The sequence below is a fragment of the Schistocerca serialis genome, chromosome 2, assembly GCF_023864345.2.
Source record: "Schistocerca serialis cubense isolate TAMUIC-IGC-003099 chromosome 2, iqSchSeri2.2, whole genome shotgun sequence".
Lineage (NCBI taxonomy): Eukaryota > Metazoa > Arthropoda > Insecta > Orthoptera > Acrididae > Schistocerca > Schistocerca serialis.
This window is the reverse complement of record NC_064639.1, coordinates 721,057,022-721,077,025: the sequence shown is the minus strand read 5'-3', so window position 1 is coordinate 721,077,025 and position 20,004 is coordinate 721,057,022.

Sequence of the window (20,004 nt, the reverse complement as noted above, 5' to 3'; positions counted from 1 at the left end):
TCAAAGTTCTTTGGTGTCTCTGAGAGAATTACAGTGTCGTCAGTGTGCCTCAAAGCTTTTATTTTTTTCCCTGGATTTAATTCCTATTCCAAATCTTTCTTTGGTTTCCTTTACTGCTTGTTCAGTGTACACATTGAATAACATCAGCGATAGGTTACAACCCTGTCTCACTCCATTCTCTACCACTGCTTTCCTTTAATGCCCCTCGACTCTTATAACTGCCATCTGGTTTCTGTACAAGTTGTAAACAGCCTTCTACTCCCTGTATTTTACTCCTGCTGCCTTCAGAATTTGAAAGAGAGTATTCCACTCAACATTGTCAAAAGCTTTATCTAAGTTTACAAATGCTATAAACGTAGGTTTACCTTTCCTTAACCTATCTTCTAAAAGAAGTCATAGGATCAGTATTGCCTTGTGTGTTCCTACATTTCTTTAGAATCCAAACTGATCTTCCATGAGGTCAACTTCTACCAGATTTTCTGTTCATCTGTAAAGAATTCATGTTAGTGCGTGCAACTATGACTTATTACACTGATAATTTGGTAATATTCACATCTGTCTGCACCTGCTTTCTTCAGAATTGGGATTATTATGTTGTTGTTGTTGTGGTCTTCAGTCCTGAGACTGGTTTGATGCACCTCTCCATGCTACTCTATCCTGTGCAAGCTTCTTTATCTCCCAGTACCTACTGCAACCTACATCCTTCTGTATCTGCTTAGTGTATTCATCTCTTGGTCTGCCTCTACGATTTTTACCCTCCACGCTGCCCTCCAACACTACACTGGTGATCCCTTGACGCCTCAACACATGTCCTACCAACTGATCCCTTCTTCTAGTCAAGTTGTGCCACAAACTTCTCTTCTCCCCTGTCCTATTCAATACTTCCTCATTAGTTATGTGATCTACTCATCTAATCTTCAGCATTCTTCTGTAGCACCACATTTCGAAAGCTTCTATTCTCTTCTTGTCTAAACTATTTATCGTCCATGTTTCACTTCCATACATGGCTACACTCCGTACAAATACTTTCAGAAACGACTTCCTGACACTTAAATCTATACTCGATGTTAACAAATTTCTCTTCTTCAGAAACGCTTTCCTTGCCATTGCCAGTTTACATTTTATATCCTCTCTACTTCGACCATCATCAGTTATTTTGCTCCCCAAGTAGCTAAATTCCTTTACTCCATGGATTTTAATACCTACTCCAAATTTTTCTTTTGTTTCCTTCACTGCTTGCTCAATATACAGATTGAATAACATCGGGGAGAAACTACAACTCTGTCTCACTCCCTTCCCAACCACTGCTTCCCTTTCATGTCCTTTGACTCTTATAACTGTCATCTGATTTCTGTACAAATTGTAAATAGCCTTTCGCTCCCTGTATTTTACCCCTGCCACCTTCAGAAATTGAAAGAGTGTATTCCAGTCAACATTGTCAAAAGCTTTCTCTAAATCTACAAATGCTAGAAACGTAGGTTTGCCTTTCCTTAATCTAGCTTCTAAGATAAGTCGTAGGGTCAGTATTGCCTCACGTGTCCCAACATTTCTACGGAATCCAAACTGTTTTCTAGCCTAGCTGCCCCATTAAGGGATCTGACATTCCACGCTCCGATCCGTAGAACGCCAGTTTTCTTTCTCCTGATAACGACACCCTCTTGAGTAGTCCCCGCCCGGAGATCCGAATGGGGAACTATTTTACCTCCAGAATGTTTTACCCAAGAGGACGCCATGATCATTTAACCATGCAGTAAAGCTGCATGCCCTCGGGAAAAATTACGTCTGTATTTCCCCCTTGCTTTCAGCCGTTTGCAGTACCAGCACAGCAAGGCCGTTTTGGTTAGTGTTCCAAGGCCAGATCAGTCAATCATCCAGACTGTTGCCCTTGCAACTACTGAAAATGGCTGCTGCCCCTCTTCAGGAACCACATGTTTGTCTGGCCTCTCAACAGATACCCCTCTGTTGTGGTTGCACCTACGGTACGGCTATCTGTATCGCTGAGGCACGCAAGCCTCCCCACCAACGGCAAGGTCCATGGTTCATGGGGAAGGGGGGGGGGGGGTGATTATTGTATTCTTTATGAAATTTGAAGGTATTTTGGTTGTCTCACACATCTTGCACACCGGATTGTTAGAGTTTTGTCATGGTTGGCTCTCTCAAGGCTATCAGTAGTTCTGATGGAATGTTGTCTACTCCTGTGGTCAGTATCGTATCTCTCATCTCATCTACATCCCCTTCCATTTCTGTAATATTGCTTTCAAGTACTCCCTTGTATAGACCACCTTTCAGCTTTCCCTTCTTTGCTTGGGGAGCAAGGAAGGTGCCACCACGTGTGCATTTTACTTACATGGTACATAGAAGAAAGTAAAATGCCGGCACTCCCCGGAAACGTTGCCCAATGGGACAACGGCCAAACCTTCCACTACCGGAAACCAATGCAATCAAAAGCCAAAAACAAAAACAGGTCCTCTTCAGGGCCAACCCTGACGATCGTCAGCCTGAACATCGAGGGAATCACCAAGAATAAGGAGGATGTAATATCGCAACTATGCCGATCAGAAAAGTGGGACGTACTGTGCCTGCAGGAAACGCATAGAGATGAAACAGCAAACAGACCCAATATCATAGGAATGCGCTTGGCAGTAGAAGCACCTCACAGAAGGTACGGGAGTGCAATATTTACCAGATCCGAGATGCTGCTCTCTTCCACGAGTAAGACAACCACCAACAACATTGAAGTGTTAGCGATAGAAAGTGGATCATTTACAATAAGCTCCGTATATAAACCCCCCCGGCCAGAACTTACACACTTCAATGCCAGAAAGCTTCAACAACCAAAGGACACACTTCGTTGTGGGCGACTTTAACAGCCACAGCACCACCTGGGGCTACGATGAGACAGACGCCAATGGTCAGCTGCTAGAACAATGGGCTGAGGCAAATAACCTCTCACTTCTCCACGACCCCAAACTCCCCTGCTCCTTCAACAGCAAAATTTGGAAGCGAGGTTACAATCCCGATATTTGCTTCGTCAGCCAGAACATCTACGACACCTGCTGCAAAAGAGTTGTTGTTGTTGTGGTCTTCAGTCCTGAGACTGGTTTGATGCAGCTCTCCATGCTACTCTATCCTGTGCAAGCTTTTTCATCTCCCAGTACCTACTGCAACCTACATCCTTCTGAATCTGCTTAGTGTATTCATCTCTTGGTCTCCCTCTACGATTTTTACCCTCCACGCTGCCCTCCAATACTAAATTGGTGATCCCTTGATGCCTCAGAACATGTCCTACCAACCGATCCCTTCTTCTGGTCAAGTTGTGCCACAAACTTCTCTTCTCCCCAATCCTATTCAATACTTCCTCATTAGATATGTGATCTACCCATCTAATCTTCAGCATTCTTCTGTAGCACCACATTTCGAAAGCTTCTATTCTCTTCTTGTCCAAACTATTTATCGTCCATGTTTCACTTCCATACATGGCTACACTCCATACGAATACTTTCAGAAATGACTTCCTGACACTTAAATCAATACTGGATGTTAACAAATTTCTCTTCTTCAGAAACGCTTTCCTTGCCATTGCCAGCCTACATTTTATATCCTCTCTACTTCGACCATCATCAGTTATTTTGCTCCCCAAATAGCAAAACTCCTTTACTACTTTAAGTGCCTCATTTCCTAATCTAATTCCCTCAGCATCACCCGACTTAATTAGACTACATTCCATTATCCTTGTTTTGCTTTTGTTGATGTTCATCTTATATCCTCCTTTCAAGACACTGTCCATTCCATTCAACTGCTCTTCCAAGTCCTTTGCTGTCTCTGACAGAATTACAATGTCATCGGCGAACCTCAAAGTTTTTATTTCTTCTCCATGAATTTTAACACCTACTCCAAATTTTTCTTTTGTTTCCTTTACTGCTTGCTCAATATACAGATTGAACAACATCGGGGAGAGGCTACAACCCTGTCTTACTCCCTTCCCAACCACTGCTTCCCTTTCATGTCCCTCGACTCTTATAACTGCCATCTGGTTTCTGTACAAATTGTAAATAGCCTTTCACTCCCTGTATTTTACCCCTGCCACCTTTAGAATTTGAAAGAGAGTATTCCAGTCAACATTGTCAAAAGCTTTCTCTAAGTCTACAAATGCTAGAAACGTAGGTTTGCCTTTCCTTAATCTTTCTTCTAAGATAAGTCGTAATGTCAGTATTGCCTCACGTGTTCCAGCGTTTCTACGGAATCCAAACTGATCTTCCCCGAGGTTGGCTTCTACTAGTTTTTCCATTCGTCTGTAAAGAATTCGTGTTAGTATTTTGCAGCTGTGACTTATTAAGCTGATAGTTCGGTAATTTTCACATCTGTCAACACCTGCTTTCTTTGGGATTGGAATTATTATATTCTTCTTGAAGTCTGAGGGTATTTCGCCTGTTTCATACATCTTGCTCACCAGATGGTAGAGTTTTGTCAGGACTGGCTCTCCCACAGCCGTCAGTAGTTCCAATGGAATATTGTCTACTCCGGAGGCCTTGTTTCGACTCAGGTCTTTCAGTGCTCTGTCAAACTCTTCACGCAGTATCATATCTCCCATTTCATCTTCATCTACATCCTCTTCCATTTCCATAATATTGTCCTCAAGTACATCGCCCTTGTATAGACCCTCTATATACTCCTTCCACCTTTCTGCTTTCCCTTCTTTGCAAAAGAGTATATGATGCAATCCCAAAGACACAACATCGACCTATTGGAATCCAAGTCTACTCAACAATCAAAACAACCAAAATACCTTTCCGTAGGAGATTCAACTTTAAAAAGGCTAGGTGGTCAGAATATTCCCAAGCACTGGATGAGGAATTAGCCAGTCTGACCCCAACACCAAATAATTACCTTACCTTTGTTGAGACTCTGTGAAAGGTATCTAGACAATATATTCCTAGGGGTTGCAGACAACACTATATCCCAGGGCTCTCAAATGCCTCAAAGGACATCCTGGAGAAGTATCAAGTATTGTTCGCGGAAGACCCATTCAGCAACGAAACCATCACCTGTGGCACAGCTTTAATGTCAGCCCTCAGTGAGGCAGGCGAGAAGAAGTGGATAGCAACCCTAGAAAGAATGGATATGTCCCACAGTAGCAAAATAGCCTGGAACCTGATTAAGAAACTGGATGGTGACCCAAGGCTAAGCAAGGCCCCGGCCAATGTAACTCCAAACCAGGTGGCCAACCAACTCCTTCTAAACGGCAAGTTCAACTCCAAACGTCAGAAAAATAAAATCACACACCTACTGCCAACGGAAAACACCAACTTCCAGAAACCATTTAGCATGAGAGAGTTGAACAATGGCATAAATACCATGAAGAATGGGAAAGCCGCTGGGTTTGATGATATTTGCATGGAACAGATTAAAAACTTCGGCCTTGGCGCCAGGGACTGGATACTTGGACTTTTTAACGTGTGCCATGAAACCTTTCAAATCCCGAAACTGTGGAGGAAGTCAAAAGTGGTGGCTCTCCTTAAACCTGGGAAGGACCCAGAGTCTCCAAAGAGCTATCAACCCATAACCCTTCTCTGCCATCTGTTTAAGCTCTATGAAAGATTGATCCTCAACAGAATAGAGAAGATCGTTGACTCGAAGCTAATTCCACACCAAGCAGGCTTTAGACCTGGAAAGTTCTGTACCAGTCAAATTCTAGCATTGACGGAACATATCGAGGATGGGTTTGAGAATAAACTAATCACCGGGCTGGCACTAGTCGACCTAAGCTCCGCCTATGATACAGTACGTCACCGGACACTACTGCATAAAATCTACGAGACCCTGAAAGACTACCACCTAGTCAAGATAATCGAATCCCTGCTCCAAAATAGACAGTTCTTCGTAATGCTTGAGGGGAAAAAAAGTCGATGGCGGAATCAGAAAAATGGGCTTGCCCAAGGGAGCGTGTTGGCGCCAATCCTATTCAACATATATACAAATGACCAACCAACTCCAGACAAAACCAAAACTTTTGTATATGCAGACGACCTGGCAATAACAGTTCAAGGCAACAGGTTTGAAGCCATCGAGGAGAAACTAGAAACTGCCCTTTCTATAATGTCAACCTACTACAAAAAGAATTCTCTAAAACCCAACCCCTCCAAAACTGAAGTGAGTGCATTCCATCTGAACTCGAGGCAGGCAAAGTACAGGCTCAATGTTACCTGGGATGGGACATTACTAGAACACACAGATACTCCCACCTACCTTGGCGTCGTGCTGGACAGAACATTGACATACAAATATCATTGCGAAAAAACACGCAAAAAAGTAGAAGCACGAAATTCCCTAATAAGAAAGCTGTCCAACAGCAAATGGGGTGCCAAACCTACCATGGTCAGAACTTCAGCCCAAGCTTTGTGCTTCTCAACTGCCGAATACGCCTACCCGGTATGGTGCAGATCCGCCCACGCAAAAAAGGTAGATATTAGTCTGAATGAAACATGCAGGATAGTGACAGGCTGCATGAAACCTACCCCCATAGAAAATCTTTACAGGGCCGCAGGTTTCACAAACCCTGACTCATGTAGGAAAGCCCATGAACATACCGAGAAGCTAAAACAAACCTTTGATGCTCGTCACTCAATATTTGGCCTAGAGTGTGGCCCCAGCAGACTCAAATCCAGACGCCGTTTCGTAAGTTGCGCCTTAGATGAGCCCCCCCATCTACTATCCACTAAGAGAGGACCCACCAAGCGGCGTTTCTGGTGATTGGAAAACCTGGAGAATGCTTAACCGCATCAGAACTGGGGTGGCTCCTGTGAAATCTAATCCGATCAAATGGGGTTTGTTGGATGAAAATGACGACAAATGCGACTGCGGCGCTCGACAGGACATGGAACATCTCCTACAATGCCCAGCCTGCCCGCACAGATGCACCCTCGATGATCTATGGCTGGCTAAAGAAGAAGCATTGGACATTGTCCAATATTGGGCAAACAAATTGTAGTTTCCGGACACGAAAAAGTAAGTGCTTGGGACTGGTTTTCCGTCTGAGCTTTTGATATGCATACAGCTGCTTCTCTTTTTTCAAAAGGTCTCTTTAATTGTCCTGTAGACAGCATCTATCTTTTCCCTTGTGATATATGCTTCTACATCCTTACATTTGTCCCCTAGCTATTTCACTTAGCCATTTTGCACTTCCTGTGAATCTCATTTTTCAGATATGTGTATTCCCCTTTGCTTTTTTTTTTTTTTTTTTCTCCTTTCATCAACTGAATTCAGTATCTCCTGTGTTATCCCAGGATTTCTGTTAGACCTTGTCTTTTTACCTTTCTAATATTAAAAGCTCTATGTCTATCTTGGTGAGAGAATTTAATGACGTTATTTGAGTGTACTTTTAATGGACGATAGCAGTCTTCGAAATAAATAGAAGAGCTAAGCCTGATACATATCTAAGAAGACTTATGTAATGAGACTCTTCGGGTTTTCTCAGTAGATGCACTGAATGCAAGAGCCTCAGGTCTGCAAACAGATCATGTTATGTAAATTCACTTCTCAATATCTTCAGTTTTTTCAGCACCCAGCATTTGCCACAAGGATGTATTGTAGATTTTGTACAATATAATCCACTGGCATGTGTAAGAAATTTTTAATCAGACCTTTGAAATATTGTAATTATTTTCATGGTTGGACATGACATTACTGCAAAAGCCTTTGTGTATGGTTCAGTCACTGTTAGGGGGTCCAACGTACAAACTTGCAGTAAACCTTACCATTTGTTTCCTTCACCCCTCTTTCTTCCCCTGGAAACCTTCTACTGGGAGGAGCCACTGGCTCTGAAAGCTTGCATAAGTGAAACTTTTTTTATGTGTGAGTTCTCATGCTGCCACTTGGTGTGTAGAATTTTTTATCTATCCAATTACATTATATTATCAGAAATTGATTATTTTCGTTTTTTCACAAGTATATTGTCCCATATCTTGCTGTAAAGTGGTTTTTCAAAGATGCAGATTCTTGTTCACCTCCAAATTTTTATTGAGCAAGAAATTGTTATAGTAGGGATTTAAGCAAACATGATATCTGTAGTAAAAGGTGATGGGAAATAATTGTGAAAATTCCTTGCCTAATTCTCACACATAAGTTGTGCTTGTCTACTATACACATATTGAATGCACACCAGAGGTCATTACATCTCCAATTCCAAAAATTCACGAACTTGGGTACTTTGTAAAATTCAGTGTACCCTGCATATTTATTTCTTTTTCATGCACACCATCACATGTAACTAAAAATTCAGAAACTCAGAATATTAACATCACAGCAAATATTCACAGCATTTTAAATATTCACTGATGGGCAGGGAACCTCCCAAAACAGAAACTATTGGACTAAAGTTCCAGACAAAAATGAAGTTCAGATTTTCTTCCTACAAATTGATAAGAACTGACCACCTAAAACTTATCATAACTGTAATTGACAACATGATTTCACAGTACCTCTTATAAACCCTTGTATGTCAGTGAAGCAAGGAAAAAGCTATCATGGTTTATCTTATACTGGGCCCTTTATCGTCAAAAAGATTGGGAGAGATAGTACCTGGGATGTTATGCAACTCAGGTCTGTATCTCAAAAACTTATGATATTCAGATTCCTCCCATTTCATAAGAATTACTTTTTGTGTATATGTTGTCCATGCTACTTACAGCTTTATATATGGGAGGAGAGATCCTGGATTGTCACATTTCTTAGTAGGTTATCATATTCGGGATTTACATTAACCACTACCCAACACTTGAAGTGTTGGTTCTATGGGAGGAGTATGGAGCAATGAGTTCTCATCATAATAACTACAGGCCTGCGCTGAGGAAACAGGAATTTACACTATGTATTGATACAAAATTTGTGAAGGAGGTTGTTTTGTTTAATTGGTTAACATGTATTTCAAGCAACAGCCTACTGCACTAATAAATGAAGGATCAACTGATGTAAGTTTCTAATTTTAATTTGCAAAATTAATTTAGTATTTTGGAAGTATAATAAAAAATTAATGAAATTGCACATCCAATACAAACATAATTAAATGGGTTCAAAGTGTGCCAAAACTGACGTATATAATTTGTTGAATTGGACTAGATCAAAGAGCAACTGAATTATAGGTACCGATACATTAACTAAGAGTTGATGTGATGAACATATACAGGGCTCACTTAGGAAAATTGAGTATCTTTCTTAAACAACTTGAATCATTTCCAACTAAACTGTTCAAAAAAAAATTTTTTTTTTTTGGTCATCAGTCTACTGACTGGTTTGATGCGGCCCGCCACGAATTCCTTTCCTGTGCTAACCTCTTCATCTCAGAGTAGCACTTGCAACCTACGTCCTCAATTATTTGCTTGACGTTTTACAATCTCTGTCTTCCTCTACAGTTTTTGCCCTCTACAGCTCCCTCTAGTACCATGGAAGTCATTCCCTCATGTCTTAGCAGATGTCCTATCATCCTGTCCCTTCTCCTTATCAGTGTTTTCCACATATTCCTTTCCTCTCCGATTCTGCATAGAACCCCCTCATTCCTTACCTTATCAGTCCACCTAATTTTCAACATTTGTCTATAGCACCACATCTCAAATGCTTCGATTCTCTTCTGTTCCAGTTTTCCCACAGTCCATGTTTCACTACCATACAATGCTGTACTCCAGACATACATCCTCAGAAATTTCTTCCTCAAATTAAGGCCAGTATTTGATATTAGTAGACTTCTCTTGGCCAGAACTGCCTTTTTTGCCATAGCGAGTCTGCTTTTGATGTCCTCCTTGCTCTGTGCGTCATTCATTACCTTCGTCTTTATCTGATTTACTCTCAAACCATACTGTGTACTCATTAGACTGTTCATTCCATTCAGCAGGTCATTTAATTCTTCTTCACTTTCACTCAGGATAGCAATGTCATCAGCGAATCGTATCATTGATATCCTTTCACCTTGTATTTTAATTCCATTCCTGAACCTTTCTTTTATTTCCATCATTGCTTCCTCGATGTATAGATTGAAGAGTAGGGGCAAAAGGCTACAGCCTTGTCTTACACCCTTCTTAATATGAGCACTTCGTTCTTGATCGTCCACTCTTATTATTCCCTCTTGGTTGTTGTACATATTGTAAATGACTCGTCTCTCCCTATAGCTTACCCCTACTTTTATCAGAATCTCGAACAGCTTGCACCATTTTATATTGTCGAACGCTTTTTCCAGGTTGACAAATCCTATGAAAGTGTCTTGATTTTTCTTTAGCCTTGCTTCCATTATTAGCTGTAACGTCAGAATTGCCTCTCTCGTCCCTTTACTTTTCCTAAAGCCAAACTGATCATCACCTAGCGCATTCTCAATTTTCTTTTCCATTCTTCTGTATATTATTCTTGTAAGCAGCTTCGATGCATGAGCTGTTAAGCTGATTGTGCGATAATTCTCGCACTTGTCAGCTCTTGCCGTCTTTGGAATTGTGTGGATGATGCTTTTCCGAAAGTCAGATGGTATGTCGCCAGACACATATATTCCACACACCAACGTGAATAGCCATTTTGTTGCCACTTCCCCCAATGATTTTAGAAATTCTGATGGAATGTTATCTATCCCTTCTGCCTTATTTGACCATAAGTCCTCCAAAGCTCTTTTAAATTCCGATTCTAATACTGGATCCCCTATCTCTTCTAAATCGACTCCTGTTTCTTCTTCTATCACATCAGACAAATCTTCACCCTCATAGAGGCTTTCAATGTATTCTTTCCACCTATCTGCTCTTTCCTCTGCATTTAACAGTGGAATTCCCGTTGCACTCTTAATGTTACCACCGTTGCTTTTGATGTCACCAAAGGTTGTTTTGACTTTCCTGTATGCTGAGTCTGTCCTTCCAACAATCATATCTTTTTCGATGTCTTCACATTTTTCATGCAGCCATTTCGTCTTAGCTTCCCTGCACTTCCTATTTATTTCATTCCTCAGCGACTTGTATTTCTGTATTCCTGATTTTCCTGGAACATGTTTGTACTTCCTCCTTTCATCAATCAACTGAAGTGTTTCTTCTGTTACCCATGTTTCTTTGCAGCTACCTTCTTTGTACCTATGTTTTCCTTCCCAACTTCTGTGATGGCCCTTTTTAGAGATGTCCATTCCTCTTCAACTGTACTGCCTACTGCGCTATTCCTTATTGCTGTATCTATAGCATTAGAGAACTTCAAACGTATCTCGTCATTCCTTAATACTTCTGTATCCCAGTTCTTTGCGTATTGATTCTTCCTGACTAATGTCTTGAACTTCTGCCTACTCTTCATCACTACTATATTGTGATCTGAGTCTATATCTGCTCCTGGGTACGCCTTACAGTCCAGTATCTGATTTCGGAATCTCTGTCTGACCATGATGTAATCTAATTGAAATCTTCCCGTATCTCCCAGCCTTTTCCAATTATAATTTTAAAGTAACATTATAAAATCACTGATTGCTGTTATCCCATAAGACATTATGTCTGTTTTTGCAAAATTTTCCAAGTATACCTCCTCCTCCTATGATTCTTGAACAGGGTATTCGCTATTACTAGCTGAAACTAGTTACAGAACTCAATTAGTCTTTCTCCTCTTTCATTCCTTGTCCCAAGCCCATATTCTCCTGTAACCTCTTCTTCTACTCCTTCCCCTACAACTGCATTCCAGTCGCCCATGACTATTAGATTTTTGTCCCCCTTTACATACTGCATTACCCTTTCAATATCCTCATACACTTTCTCTATCTGTTCATCTTCAGCTTGCGACATCGGCATGTATACCTGAACTATCGTTGTCGGTGTTAGTCTGCTGTCGATTCTGATTAGAACAACCCGGTCACTGAACTGTTCACAGTAACACACCCTCTGCCCTACCTTCCTATTCATAACGAATCCTACACCTGTTATACCATTTTCTGCTGCTGTTGATATAATATAAATATAAATAATATATAATCATTCTAAATTTTTAGCTAATAATAATGTCAAGCAAGATTTAAATGCTGCAATGAACACTTTCAGTCTGATGACTCCAGTTCAGTTTCCTACACATAAAACAAAAAACTGTGAAAGCCTAAAGGAAAATATTTTCGTATATAAAAGCAGGTTTAACAACATGACCATGATATTAAATGTTCTTTCTGATCTTGATGGTCAACTTTTATCAACTACTAATACCAGTCTAACTAAGAAGAGTAGTTCTGCGTATAAGCCTTTCAGATTAAATAGTGTGACTAATCCATAAATAGGCCTACTCAGGAATATTTGCAACACATCTTCCTCTACATCTATGCTCGGCAAAACACAATGAGGTGCATGGCAGAAGGTATATCCCATTGTACCAGTTATTAGGGTTTCTTCCTGTTCCATTCATGTATGGAACATGGGAAGAATGATTTTTTGAATGCTTCTGTGTGTACAGTAATTATTGTAATCTTATCTTCACAGTTCCTGTGTGAGCGATATATAGGGGGTTGTAGTATATTCCTAGGCTAATCATTTAAAACCAGTTCTTGAAACTTTGTTAATAGACTTTCTCGGTATAGTATGCATCTGTCTTTAAGAGTCTTCCAGTTCAATTCTTTCAGTATCTTTGTGACACTCTCCCATGGGTTAGACAAACCTGTGACCATTCATGCTGCCCTTCTCTGTATATGTTCAGTATCCCCTATTAGTCCTATCTCGTATGTGTCACACACATGAGCAATATTTCAGAACTGGTCACACAAGAGATTCATAAGGAGTCATATGGAATGCAACCCAACATACGAGATGTTATATGTAAAGTATAAAGTTAACTTTGGCCTAAATGGATTTTAAGCAATCTTTTCAAAGAGCACTTTAAAACTTACACAACAGAAAGTGTGCACTTGCTTATGTAAGAGATTAGCACATCCTATAAAAATAATAGGGTGCTGCATGCTGCACTCAGACCCTCCAGTGACCATTGGGCTAGGTTGCATTATAAATAATATTGCAACATCCTAAAAAAATGTAACTGAAAATTCCAGGAGTATGTTAATTATGTTTTAAATTGACAGCTTACAGAACAAACTAAAAATCATTTGGAAGATGGGAAAAAAGGGAGCCAGGCCACAGGAATATGTTTAGTTTGGTTGTAATGAATGTGTTGCTGAGACCATAAATCTTCTGCAAACAATAATAGACAAAAAACTGGCCACATTTGTGTATTCTCACTCACAACAAAAAACCCAGGAAAAGTAGTCAGAGTAATGAAAAGCAAAGGTTCCGCATGTGTTGGTAATATAACTAGCAAAGTTCTGAAATATTGCCATAAATTTGTAAGCTAAATAATAAGCCACATCATGAATTTTCACTCAACAGCAGAGTATGTGCATTATGAAACTTCCTGATGGGTTAAAACTGTGTGCCAGACCGAGTCTTGAACTAGGGACCTATGCCTTTTGCAGGCAAGTGGAAGGTCGGGGATGAAGTACTGGTTGGAAGTAGAACTGTGAGGACAGATTGTGAGTCATTCTTGGGTACCCCAGTTGGTAGTGCATTTCCCTGTAACGGGCAGAGGTCTTGAGTTTGAGTCTCGGTGTTGCATACAGTTTTAAAGTACCCAGAAGTTTCATAACAGCACACACTCTGCTGCAGAGTGAAAATTCATTCTGGAAACATCTCCAAGGCTATGGGTTAACTATATCTCTGCACCATCCTTTCTTCGAGGAGTGCTAGTCTTGCAAATTTCATGGGAAAGCTTCTGTGATGTTTGGAAGGTAGCAGATGAGATATTTGGTGGAAGTAAAGCTGTGAGGATGGGTTGTGAGTTACGCTTGGGTAACTCAGCTGGTAAGAATGCTTGCCTGCAAAAGGCAATAGGCCCCAGATCAAGTCTCAGCCTAGCACACTGTTTCAATCTGTTAGGATTATGTCGCATGTTCAAAAAATCACTGATGCAATGAATGATGTCCGACAGACTGAAAGATACTGTTGTTAAAGCATTTTGCAAGTAAGGTGATAAACTGGAGGTCTCCAACTACCATCCATTTTCACCAGTAACACACATTTCATACGTTCTTGAAAAATGCATGTCCAATAGGATTGTATAACATCCTAATAACTGCAGGATCTTCAACAAAAGACAATTTGGATTAAAAAAAGGCATTCAAACTGAACCGGATTTGTACTCATTTGTAAAGAAAATTTTAGAGTCCATCAACAACAAAATGTCACCACTGAGAATCTTTTACAATGTCTCTAAATTCTTTGATTGTGTGAATCATAAAATTTTATTCAAGAAACCTGAACATCATGGGTTAAATCAGTTTTTAGGGATGTGGCTTGAATCTTATTTAAATGACAGGAAACAGAATGTAGATCTAAACAATACAGATGGAACACCAAAATTCTCTAACTGGGACACAATAACCCATAGGGTCCTGCAGGGCTTCACACTGGCTACCTTACTTTTTCTTACTATCATAAATGATCTTCCTGTCTGTACCTCACTCTATTTGCTGATGACACAACCATTCTGACTGATAAAATCCCATACAACAGAATAGACAGCATTTGCTACTGTACTTTTACAGATAAAATTATTTAATGGGATAGATAAAAAATCTACTCACCAAGCAGTGGCAGAACAAATACATAATAGACCATTGTGATTGGCAAGCTTTCAGAGCCAGTGGTTCCTTCTCCAGGCAGAATGGTTGAAGGGGAAGGAAGAAGGGTGAAGGGAAGGACTGGAGAGGTTTAGAAAAAGTGGTAGATTTTGGAAAAGTCACCCAGAGCCATGGGTCAGGGGAAACTTACCACATGCGATGAGAAGAAAAGACTAATTGTTGGGGACTTCATCAGATGAGATTTGAAAACCTGAGAGCTTAAAGGTGGAAGACAGGGTAATATGCAAGTCAGAGATTACTACTAAAATATTGTGCACGAGTTAATAAGAGTGAGAAGCTAAGTGCATAGTATGCAACTGAGGTGGGAGGGGGTGGTGAAAAATAGAAGGGAAAACAATGAAAGATGTAGAAAAGTAAAATGGAGTGAAGAAAAGAGAATTTACAGTGAAGAAAAGCTGAGACGGAAGAAACTGACCTAAAAAGGCCAGGGGAGTGGTGAGAACCAAGGACATGTTGCAGTGCTAGTTCCCACCTGCAAAGATCTGAGAAACTGGTGCCTAGGGGAAGATTTGAGATGACATGTGGAGTGAAACAGGCGATGAGGTCACAAATGTCATGTTGTAGAGCATATTTTGCATCAGGATATTGCGAGTTGCCAGTATATACTCTCTGCCTGTGCCCATTCATCCTGATTGATAATTTGGTGGTAGTAATGCCAATGTAGAATGCTGAAAAGTGTTTACATAATAGCTGATATATGACATGTGTCATTTTGCAGATGGCTCTCCCTTTGATAGTATAAGTTTTGCCAGTTACAAGGCTATTATAGGTGGTGGTAGGAGTGTGTATAGGGCAAATCTTGCAGCGGGGATGGTCACAAGTGTAGGGAGATGGGAGTAGAAGGAGCAGAAGGTCTGACAAGAATATTGTGGATATTGGGAAGGTGATGGAAAGCTATTCTAGGTGTGGTGGGCAAAATTTTAGACAAAATGGATCTCATTTCAGGGCATGACTTTAGGAAGTCATGGTCCTGTTGAAGTAGCTGATTGTTTTGTGGAGGGATCAGCAGTACCAGGACTGAATGTGATGGCTCAGGAAATCTGCTTTCTAACTAGGCTGGTGGGGTAATTAGGTGCAGTGAAGGCTGAGGTGTGAATGGTGGTGTATTGCTGTCAAGAGTCTGCATCTGAACAAATATGTGGAATTAAGTGGTCTCTGTCTTCCAACCTCAACAGTTGTGCACAGGATAAAAAATATATGATTATCTGACCATAAAATGTAAAAATGAAGAAATGTCAAGCATATATTTCTTCTGATTCCTTGGACTAAGTATCAGTAGCAAGCTCAAATGAACAGCACACATATTTTAACTTTGTAGAAGCTTGGACTCGGCAGCATTTGCTATTGATATGAGTGTGTCTGTCTTTGTTAAAGAGGCAACTATGGTGCCATGTTCTGGTGATTTCCTTGCAGTTATACTGTATGACATTATACTCTAATGTAAACAGCCTCCAACAAAGAGAGCTTTTACTAGCCAAAATTGGGTCACCATGAATGTGAGCTCAGCCTATCTCAGACACTCCTGTGGGGATTTATTCAAACAGTTGGAAATCCTTAACATGATGTGCCAGTACATTCTGTCATTGATGTCCTTCATTGTGAAAAATCTCACATTATACAGACTGAATATCAGGTATCTTTAACATTATGCATGGAATGAACAAGATTTAGGTAGAGGGATAAAAAGCTTCAGCATGTTGACAATATATATAAACACTGAGTTGCAGACAGGCATAACAAAAGGACTGTTAAACAAGTTCTGCGTATGGCATCATCAGCCACAGACAGTGGTCCTTTGTGTGTGTGCGTTTGCATGCATTTGGGCATGGGCGTGCACGCGCACGTGTGTGTGTGTGTGTGTGTGTGTGTGTGTGTGTGTGTGTGTGTGTGTGTGTGTGTGTGTGTATTTACTTTTTGTCCAAAATCTCACTTTTTTCTTTTTGCCTGTTTGCAACTCAACATCTCCACTATACGGTGAGAAGCAATCTATCCTTTTAATAACATTGTCTTTATGCCATCCTAGTTTTTCCACTGTTTGGCCTATTAGAAAGTGTCAGAAGCTCTCTAATGCTGTTCATGGATAATGCGGTTGTGTAGAAGAAAGTAGCTATGCCAGCAGACAGTGTCAATTTGCAGAATGATATATAGAGGATTGGTAATGATTCAGGCTCTGGCAATTGATCCTGAACATAAATAAATGTAACATGCACATACATAGGAAAAGAAATCCACTGCCACAGAACTACACTACTGATGACAAATTGCTGGAAACAGTATCTTCTGCAAAATATCTGGGAGTAACTATCTAGAATGACCTTAAGTGGAATGACCACATAAAACGAATTGTAGGAAAATCAGATGCCTGAATGAGATTCAGGAGAAGAAAATTAGAGAAATGTAACTCATCCATAAAATAAGTGGCTTACAAGATGCTTGTTCGACTGACTCTTGAGTATTGTTCATCAGTCTGGGTATGGGACCATTACCAAATAAGACTGATAAAAGAGAGAGAGAGAGAGAGAGAGAGAGAGAGAGAGAGAGAGAGAGAGAGAGAGAGAGAGAGAGAGAAGATCCAATGGCGAGTGGTACGAATTGTAATCTACCCCTCTATCACATCATTTCTTAATTGTCACTGACTTCATAATTAACTCTTTCAATAAGCTTTGAGAGAAGTAAGATTTACAATAAACTTTCCACTTATCTCCTTTCTCGTGGTTCACTCAAGTTCTTCACATCTAGGGGTTGATTCTTGATGCTAAAATTTTTGACATTATAGGTTCTCATGGATCCATTGTGGGTTCTCAGGGTTCCAATTGACATAAATAATGCTGAAGTATTTCCTGAGAAGTAATTTCTGTTTCTGTAATTTTTATTCTTTCACATTTTTCTATATAACACTGTCTTTACAATTTCCACTTAAAAAAAAACAAATTACATTGTTATTGCCAAAAATAAAAATGTGTCTGATCACATCTACTACTCCATTCTTGTGGTACTAACAATATTCCAAAGAGTTTACAAATTTTCTTTACAAATTAATCTCCACCAATTTATATCATTATTTTATAAATGACTCAAACTAAATTTAATAATTAACATCAGATTGAGTAAATAAATTAATTTCTTTTTATACATTTTAGCCTGAAATATAATACTTTGTGTAATAAATCATACGCAATCCTTTTAGAAAAACAACTGAGATAATATTAACATGTTTAGAAAGTTGTAATTATTTTTGGTATCTACTACTTCTGTTGAGGAAAAGCAATGCTAGAGGAGGGTGTCCCTTTACAATATCCCTCTCACAATATTTGGAAACAATGTCTTTGCAATATTTTGTAACTTACTATCAGGTGTGCCAAACAGTGTACAAAACAATGCCAAATGATGGAAGACAGATGTATAGAAGTATATGATACATAACATATTACAGAAAATATAAGAAAGATATTTACCACACAAGTCATAATTTATACATCTATAAGGAAATTTTTAGATCTGTGGAACATTCTGTCACAAGACAATTGATACAAAGTCAAACTACAACATTACAATACTAAACTATAAAAATTTGTGCACAGACAATGTAAATTACTAGGACTACAAATTACAAATTTACATCCATAAAATCACACTTTCAAAACCTTCAAAAGAGAAGAGAAAAAAATCAGAGCCTAAGTGTATGAGGAGTGAGCCGACTCGAGAAACTCACAATGACGGGTACAGACCAGAAGAACATATTCAGTCATGAGTAGTAATATAGTACAAAATCAATCAGCACATAAACGAGAGTATTTAAGAATATGCTGACTTATGAAAGGACGAAATAATGAAGAAATGTTGGGGCCTAAGCTTATGATGTGGGGATCGACCCATGAATCCAAACCACACCAAGTACAAACCAGAAAAAAATATTTTGACACAACAAAATAAATAAAGTTCATAATCAAATCAATAAGTTCAATCATATGTAAAGAGTAATTATAAGAAGCATCTAGCCTCATTCAATAGTTGTACGCTCTCCTTGAGTGCACACACATTCGCGATGACCAGAGATTCCCAAAACCGAGTTTATCAGGAGTTTGCCCACAACTCAAGTTCCAGTCAGATACAATATTGCACCACTCAGGATAAATACATGTAAACAAAGTCATAATTAGCTTTGAATGAGGAGATGATTGAGTAGCTTGAGGGCCAAAATCAGTGTACGAAAGCAGACATGTATACATTTCTTATATTGTCTGAGTCTTCCACACTATTTGCTAATTGTTCATACAAACTAACCCACATACACGGTGCCCTAGAAGATTCACTTACAATTGAAGAAAAAAAGAAAAATATATATAATACATACTGATTTCAAGTTATGTAATTTATTGGGAAGGTAATCCCCCTACTTGAAAAAACATACTTTTATGTGCATTAACACTGTGTTTGGCAGTCTCGGCTAACTAATCTCAGTCACAACACTGATGTAGTTGACAGATGCTTGAGTACATTACCCAGCACCTATGATCTCTTGTAAGGCGACTGGTCCAGCAGGGTACAGCCATTGAGCAGTGTGGGGAGTGGATCTGCCCACATATCTCAGTTTCCACCCTAGAGTTCTCATCACACGCTCTAATGGATAGGTGACTTCCTGTCTAGCATTCACACCAAATCCTTAGACATTGTTTTGTGAACTAAATATGCTATTCAATACCTTCTTCACATCACATGGCATATGCTCTCCCTATTCATATTGCAAAAGCAATTATGTAGGATTTACATCAGATATGATTAAAAAGTGTTCACATATGAAACTTAAATAAACAGAGCTAAATGCAATGGAAAAAATTGAACTAATAAGGTGATACTCACAGATATTCTAAGATACTATCCCTAATTTTTACGGTACTAATTATAAACATGGTCCCACCTGAAAATTGTAAAAGGATCTACTCATTTAGTCTCATGGCATTTATGTATCAAATTCTAAAGCTCAAATCTATTACAAAAATATAATTATATAGTGTATCATAGATTTAAACTCAGTCAATAGCTAAGACAGAACTTAAAAAATCACATCATCTTATGTACTACATTCCTGATGAACACAACACAATTATGTAGTCTTATGAATCTGCAAACACAGTGTATATTTTCTTCCAGACCAGGGGTCATTATGCATCCATGTTCAAAGGTTTCTTCTTCTATACTAAACGTTAAAAGTACCTGAGATTTTACCAATTTGCTTTGTTTACCTAAGCTCCTCTTATCTTTACACCTACAACAGGCATTTCCACAAAATTCTTACTATACTTAATCTTGTCTCTAAATTGTTCAGATACACCACAGAT